This window comes from Trichechus manatus, unplaced genomic scaffold (assembly GCF_000243295.1).
Source record: "Trichechus manatus latirostris isolate Lorelei unplaced genomic scaffold, TriManLat1.0 scaffold00024, whole genome shotgun sequence".
NCBI lineage: Eukaryota > Metazoa > Chordata > Mammalia > Sirenia > Trichechidae > Trichechus > Trichechus manatus.
In genome coordinates, this window is record NW_004443960.1 from 17625609 (window position 1) to 17633675 (window position 8067).

The following is an 8067-nucleotide window of genomic DNA, read 5'->3' on the forward strand; positions in this document are numbered from 1 at the left end:
TTAACTGAGACTTAATGTTTTTCTTCTTTATTTTGATGAGTAGGTTTGTTAACTTTCTTTGTGGTTACCTTGAAATTTACCCATATCTTCCTAAGTTTGAACCAGTCTTTTATTACTTGATTTCACCTTGCCTTCCTCTCCGTTAGAAAGTTCTGTACCTACACTGTTTATTCTCTCTTTTATTGTTCTAATGTTGTTGTCATTTACAGATTCACCTCTCTGGTTCCCTGTTTAAATCTTTTAGTTCTGATTAATCCTTGAGAGTCCATTTCCTAGATTTGTATCTGGTTGGTGCATTTTGCATCCTAGATTCAGGCTGTCGTCTGATGTTGTTTGTTCTCAAATCAAAGGACTCCCTTTAATAATTCTTGTCAGTTTGGTTTGGTTTTCACATATTCGCTTAATTTCTGTATATCTGGAAACGTCCTAATTTGACCATCATATTGGAATGAGTGTTTCGCAGGATATGTTACTTTTGGTTGGAAATTTTTTTTCTTTCGAAGTTTGATATATGTCATCCTATTGCCTTCTTGCTTGCATGGTTTCTGCTGAGTAATCAGAGCTTAGTCTTATTGTTTCCCCTCTGTATGTGACTTTTCATTTTTCTCAAGCGTCTCGCAGGATTCTTTGTCTTTGGTTTTAGTGAGTGTGATTATGATATGCCTTCGTGATTTTCTTTTGGTGTCTATCCTGTATGGGGTTTGTTGAGCTTCTTGGATGGTCAGCTTTTTATCTTTCATGATATTAGGGAAGTTTTCTTCAGCAGTTCTTCAGTAATCCTCTCTGTGTTTTCTCCCCCTGTTCTGGAACTCCAATCGCTGGCAAAGTTTTGCTTTTGATTGTATCCCACATCATTCTCAGGGTGTCTTCATTCTTTTTTCTGATTTTTCCTCAAACAAAGTGGTATCCAAGTATTAGTCTTCAGTTTCACTGATCCTGGCTTCCATTGTTTCAAATCGACTCCTCAGCCCTTCTACGACACTGCCCGTTTCTGAAATCTTGTTTATCTTTATCTCATTGCTGTTTTTGTATGATTTCAAGTTGTGAATTTATTTTGACATTTTGTTCCTGTATTGTTTTTCTGAATTCTTCCATTGTTTTGTCTGCCTTTTCCATGATTTTGTCGTCCTTTTCCATTAATTTGTCTATTTTTTCCTCATTTTTATCTGCTTTTTGCTTCAACTCTTGGATAGCTCTGAGTATTAGAGATTTGAATTCCCTATCAGTTGGTTCTAATGCCTTTTCTTCTATTGGAAGGTCATCTGGTGTTTTATTTTGGGCACCTCCTGGAAGCATCCTCTACTGTTTTTTTATACGTTTTGATATTGTCTGCTGTCTTTGGGACACTCAGTAGTTACTTTCTTTGTTTACTGATTGTAGATTTGTTTGTTTTGTCCTGCTTTTTTGTTTAATTTGGTTATGTCTGAGCAGGCAGGGTGTGCATTCTTTGTTGTTCGTTCATCTGTGGGCACGAAACTTCTCACCACCTTGTCCAATGGGCAAGGCCAGTTGCTCAGCCATGGTGAGGAGGGCAGGTCCTGTGGGTGCTCTGTCTCCTGCTGGGAGCTCCGTGAAGCTGCTTGTTCGTGCTCCCTGCCCACAGATCTCTGACAGGAGTCCAAGATGGTGAATCCGTGTTGTGTTAGCTGATAGGGGACCTCCACTCCATATCTCTCTTCACTCTCTGTTCTCTGTCAGTTTCTTATTCCCTTTGGTACTTGGTTGAGTTCTTTATCTCTTTATTTGATGCTTAGGGTTCCAGGATTTATGTTTGTCTCTGTTTGACTTAGTATTTTGGGTCTTTGCTGTGGAGGGACAACATGATGCCTCTGTCTATAGTGCCGTGCTGACTCCGCCTCCTCGGTATCATGATTTTTAATGACTGTGTGCTCTGGATTTAGCATCATTTATTTAACCAACAACATGGAAGGAGGTTCATGATGTATTATCAAGTGGAAAAAATAATATTGCAGAACTGTAAGTTTGTATCCATATAAAAATATATGTATGGAAACACAGAGATGTCTAAGTGGTCTGGAAGAATGCATTAAGGTGGTTACCTTTAGAACTTTGGATTGCAGGAGAGGAAGTGTGCTGTTGGAAGCTTCTAGATAAGCACATATTACTTTAAAATTATGAAAACCTATGGAAAAGTTCAATTCCCAGCCACTGTACCTCATGTGCAGCCACCACCTGTCCGTCATTGGAAGCTTGGTTGTCGCTATGATGCTGAACAGGTTTCAGTGGAGCTTCCAGTCTAGGAAGAAAGGCCTGGTGATCTACTACCGAAAATCAACACGTATAAGCCCAATGGACCACAGGGTTTGATTCACAACTGATCATGGGGATGACACAGGACTGGGAAGTGTTTCATTCTGTCTTGCATGGGGTCACTATGAATCAGGGCCAACTCAATGGCAGCTAACAAGAACAACATGGAAAAGGAATCATACCTACTTTAGTGGCTAAAGACCCTCCCTGCCTTAGTTCCTCCCACCTCCCCCTCCTTTTCTGCCTCCCTCATCCCTGATGAGGCTGCAGCTATTCCAGTCTGTATTCTGTTCTTACAATATACCAGTTCCTCCACTTCAGAGATTCTGACTCCATTATTTTGGGATGGGTGCTGGGCATCAGTGTTCGTTGAGTCTCCCAGGTGATTCTAATGCTCACCCAGAGTTGAGAACCCAAGGAAATGCCTGATCCTAAGTTATTTTGGGCTGTCTTTAAAGTGCGAGACCTCTAGGTCCTCAGCTCTGGGCAGCAAGAGAAGTCCCACTCACTTCTGTTTGTGTATCTGTTATTTGTTTATGTGTCATTGTTTGTCGTTCCCACAAGGGTGTGAGCTCCATGAGGACAAAGATCTTGCCTGCCTGGTTCACCTCCTAGTACAGTGCCTGGCACGAAGTGGGCAACAAAGACATATTGGTTGAGTAAATAAATGAATGAATGGAGTTGGGAAGCTTAAATATACCATCATATGTAAAATGCTTGGTGCAGAGTAGGAGCTCAACAAGTACACAATATTGGCATTTCTCTTTTTTTTAAAACTACAAATACAAGAAATTTTATTAAGAAGTATGGTTATGCCTATTATTAAAGTAAGAAAGATAATAGAACTGCTTGATATCAAAATTGATGATCTTCCAACCATGTTAGTACCATTATAGATTGAGTAATATGTAAAATACTTCTATTGCCCAAATAGCAATATTTCTTTCTTATAGATGAAGACGAGCAACTGTGTACATATATTGAAAACCCTTTCTATCATAAATTATCATTAGAAAAGATGCAGATGTTAAAGTATATTTCTATTAAATATTATATATTGTTACTTCACTATCCCTTAGACCCTATTACCCTTAAATTGGATAGTCAGTTCATCGTAAATAGCGTTTTATTTGTTAATATTTATAACTTATTAATGATCTATTTTAATTATTAAAGATAGGTGCCATATAAGAAGGCAAAAAATACAGAAGCATGTGATGAAGACATTGATAGATTCTCTCCGTCTCTCTTTTAATCCCTTTCCTGGGTACGCCAGAAAAACCAAACCTGAGGCCGTTGAGTCGATTCTGACTCATAGCAACCCTATCCTGGGTATAATCATTGTTAATTCTTTTGTGTTTCTCCTTCCACATCGTTCTTTTTTAATTTTATTTTGTTGTTGTTGTTGAGAATATACAGAGCAAAGCACACCAGTTCAACAGTTTCTACGTGTACAATTCGGTAACATTAATTACACTGAGTTGTGCAAACATTCTAACCCTCCTTTCCTGAGTTGTTCCTCCTCCATTAACATAAACTCACTGCCCCCTAAGGTTCTATCTAATCTTTCGAGTTGCTGTTGTGAATTTGATCCCATATAGATAGTTCTTAAAAGAGCATAATGCTCAAGGCAGAGCTTTTTTATTAGTTAAGTTAAACTGTTTGATTTTAAGAAGACTTCAGGGGATATTTCTGGTATAAGGTGTAAAGATGATCTCAGGGCAGTAGATGCTGGCATCTCTTATTAAGAAGCAGCTTGAGTTGTTATTATCTGGCTGGCTCAGCACAGACCTCTCTCTTCCGTGCACAAGTGCCATTTCATTTCACTTCAAAATTGGAAGACAGTCATGGCTGCAGTCAGTTTAAAGGTCAAGGAAAGTGCAGTGTGCCTGTGTATTTCTGCTTTTACTTATTGTTTTTAGTTGATTTGCTGTTGGTTGATTGATTGGTTTGGCTTGTTGTGTAGCAGGGAGAGTAGACAGGACTTAATGTGCAGGACCATTCAGCCAGCCAGCAGCTGCGGTGGGTCGGGGGCAGAGCGAGAGCATTCTCGTCTCAGCCACCTGCTGCTTGCCTCCCTTCCCTCCTGAATCTCAGATCCAGAAGGCGCAGCACTTTCCACATGAGATAGGGTCTTCAGTTAATGCCTGAATGTGAACTGATGGTTAAACCCCCATTTACTTTGATACTGTGGAAGGCTTTTCAGGCAAAAAAGGAGAGAAGTCAATTCCAAAAACTAGCCCCAGATTAGAGGTCAGTTAAGAAGGAGATCATTACTGTGTAATGGCTAAAAGACTGGGATTTGGAGTTGGCCTGACCTATCCTGAGAGTCCTAACTGGACTACTTCTATCAGTGTGACCCTGATCTAGTTAACTTCATTAAGCCTCAGTTTTCCCATTTATAAAATGGGATTAATAATACCTGTCTTATATGGTTGTTAAAGGATTTCAAAAGATGGTATTTAGAATAAGTCCTGGCCCATAGTTGACTCAGTACGATTATAATACTGTTTGGGACAGCCCCTGACTTTTAAATAATTCGGTATTGATTTCCTCCGCTAAACTTTGAGCTCCATCAGGTTTCGTGTTTGTCTTACTCATCATGTTACCCCCACGCCTTGTACAGAGCCTGGCACAGAGCAGACCGTCTGTAAATATTTGGTGGATGAAGCTCTGGGCCCCATTTTACAGATGAAGAAATAGAGGCCTGGGAAGGTTGAGGGACTTGCCCAAGACCACACAGTCTGGGGCTGGAACCCAGGTATTCTCTCTCTGTCCAGCGCTGTAACCACATACCGGAAGAGAGACACAGGGAGACCAGATGCTGTTTTGAATTCTACCATCAGATTCAGACCTCTCAGAAATCCTCCTGAACACAGCATCACAGCTTGTGCATTTCCTCATTACCTGGGCTCGAGGGTTCTTGCTGTTTGTGTTCGCATTGACCAAAGCTTCTAGGTTTAAAAAAAAAAATTGCCGTCAAGGCAATTCTGACTCATGGTGACTCCATGTGTGTCCAAATAGAACTGTGCTCTATAGGGTTTTCAATGGCTGATTTTCAGAAGTAGTTCCCCAGGCCTTTTCTTCTGAGGTGGTTCTAGGTGGTTTCGAGTCTCCAACTTTTCGGTTAGCAGCCAAGCATGTTAACCATTCGCACCACCCAGGGCCTCACAGGTGCAACTTGCTGCCCACCCGATGGGATAGAACTTTTGTTCCCTTCAGGTGTCACTGAGCTGAACCATTTTGTTAAGCTCATGCCCTTTAGAGTTACTTCCTATTTTAAACTTCGTGAATCTGGGTAATGTAGAGGTTTGGAATGAATCCCCCCAGCTAAGGTGACACCATAATTAGACCCTAAAGACCTCCAAAGGAGCAGTTTGAAAATGGATGGTAGACACATGCTAGTTCTCCTTTAGACATGCAATAAAAAATAGTGGAGCATTGCAAAGGAAAATATTTTTCAGCTTCATTAAAACAAACTCACCCATGTGCAAACAAACATTTTTTAAGGAAATGTCATTTTATGCATATTGTTTGCTGGTATTTAAAGTATGAATAAATGTTGCCAAGTGCATTTCTTGGAGCCAGCTTGGTGCAGACAGGAGGTCTGAGGAAAGTAACTTCAGCTGTTGGTGTGGAATCGTGGTCATATATAACCTGTCTCATGTGACACTGAGTCAGAGGCTGTCCCAAACAGTATTTTCTTCTAGGACAAAAACAGTGTGAAGTTATCCTTGAGTCTCTATTCATCGGGACAGTTGCACAAATTATTTTCAAATGTGTGTGGTAAGAATTGCAGCCAATGCAATCCAAAGGAAGCTGCCTAAGTCAGTTCTGAGAGGCAGTAAAAAAAAAAAAAAAAAAAATCCCTTCTTGATTAATAACGTATTTTTAACTTCATATAGTCAGTAATTGTTTTCAAACATGCTTTGTAATTGAATATCCGTATTTTATTTGATAATCTAGTATGGGCAGGGAGAATGAAACCATAGAAATTGTTCTCATAACATCAGCTTGCATTTCTCATATATATATGTGTATGTGTATTCTTTTTAAATGAATATATATATACACACACACACATACTCTTTAATTAAATGACTTTATCACTTCTTGATGTTTTGAAGAAGGTGAGGTATTGAGAATTGACCTGTCAAAGGCAATGGATTGTTTATGTTTGGTCTCTTATGGTTTACTCCCTACCTCATTCTAAAAGTGATTTGAAGTAGCTTACAGAAACACACACAATATAATATTTTTAAAAGAAACATGGTCGTTGGGTTAAGGAAAAACTAAACCATAGTTCCTTCCCAACTTTAACCTGTAAAAGAAATAAAAATTTGATTAAAAAAAATCTACTGACTTCATGCCTTGCTTGCTTAAGGCCTATACTTGCTAGAGATGTCTTCGAGGCAAAGAGGGAAATAGGATTTGTTACAAAATTCACTGTGCCTGTAAGAAAAAAGACAAGCCAGTTGTTCAGGAAACACTGGGGCCTTCCCTAATACATTATGCAACATGAATAATAGCCTCAGAAATGTTCCTCCTACAATATATAGAAATACGGCTCTGAGCTTCCGAGAAGCCACAGCAATAAAGGAAATAGGATCATTACATGGTTTATTGCGTCCTCAAGATAAAAACAAGTTTCTTGGAAGCAAACTTATTCCTGGAACTGAGATCTTTTCTCTCATAAAGAGGACACTGTATGATGTTGTGAATACCATCCTCTCCCTATATATAATAACGAGTTTCTTAGAGCAACATTTGCTTCTAGAGGGAAAAGTGAAAACCTGGGGTTGGCATGGGGGATGGAAAATGGAAAAATTTCTTGACAGCAACAGGTTTGATTTGGTTTGGTATCTTAAGTTTGGATTGTAATGGCAAATCCTAACTCAAATCCTGCCACTATTAGGATTTCCCTATGGTTTAAAGGATGCCCTTTAAAAAAGCACCACATCTTGGCTACACTGCATGCTTATGACCTTAGGCTGTCTCTAGAACTTAGTATTTCCTTTCTTTCTTGTGTTGTGGGATGTGTCATTGAGAACAGAGAAGGATGTCTAGAACTTTGGAGTAGCTGCAATTTATTGAGCATATACCGTGTGCCAGGCACTGTACCAAACACCCGTGTTTCCATGTAGTCCTCACACCCGCCCTCTCCGAAGAATGACATGATCTCCACAGACGAGGAAACTGGGGCTGAGAGGATACATGACATGCACAAGGTCACACAACCACTAGGGCCAGAGAGTGGGATTTGAACCTAGATCTGCCTGACGCCGGGGAGGCTGGGGCCATCTCATGCCATGTTATCCAGTAACCTTAACCCACATGCCCAGTAGGGCATTCTGGCCCAGTGCCAAGTTTCCTGGCAGTGTCCCAGGGCCCCCCGCTGGGCAGTGGGCAGCTCTGGCTGTGCCTCCCACCCTGCAGACTAACACAGTAATGACCACAGACTGCTGGAATAGAGGAGGCTCCGGGCTGGGGATCCTGAGGCCCCAGTCCAAAGGCTGCAGGATCTACAAAGCCAGGGTAAAGAGGATAAGGATGAGAATGTTCTTCCCTCTCTCCCTCCGAAACTCCTGTCCATCTTCCAGTGAGGAACAGAGAAGATCTTTGCCACCAAAGTGGGGACCCAGGTGCAAGGAATGCTCTAGCCTGTGGGTCAGGATGTGGGTTCTGGCATTAACTGTGCCCCTTTGTGACTAACAAATGTAACCTATCATTTCATACTGATTACAAATTATTTAAAAAATGAAAACAACAAACACATAAAAAAAGTCACAATCTTCA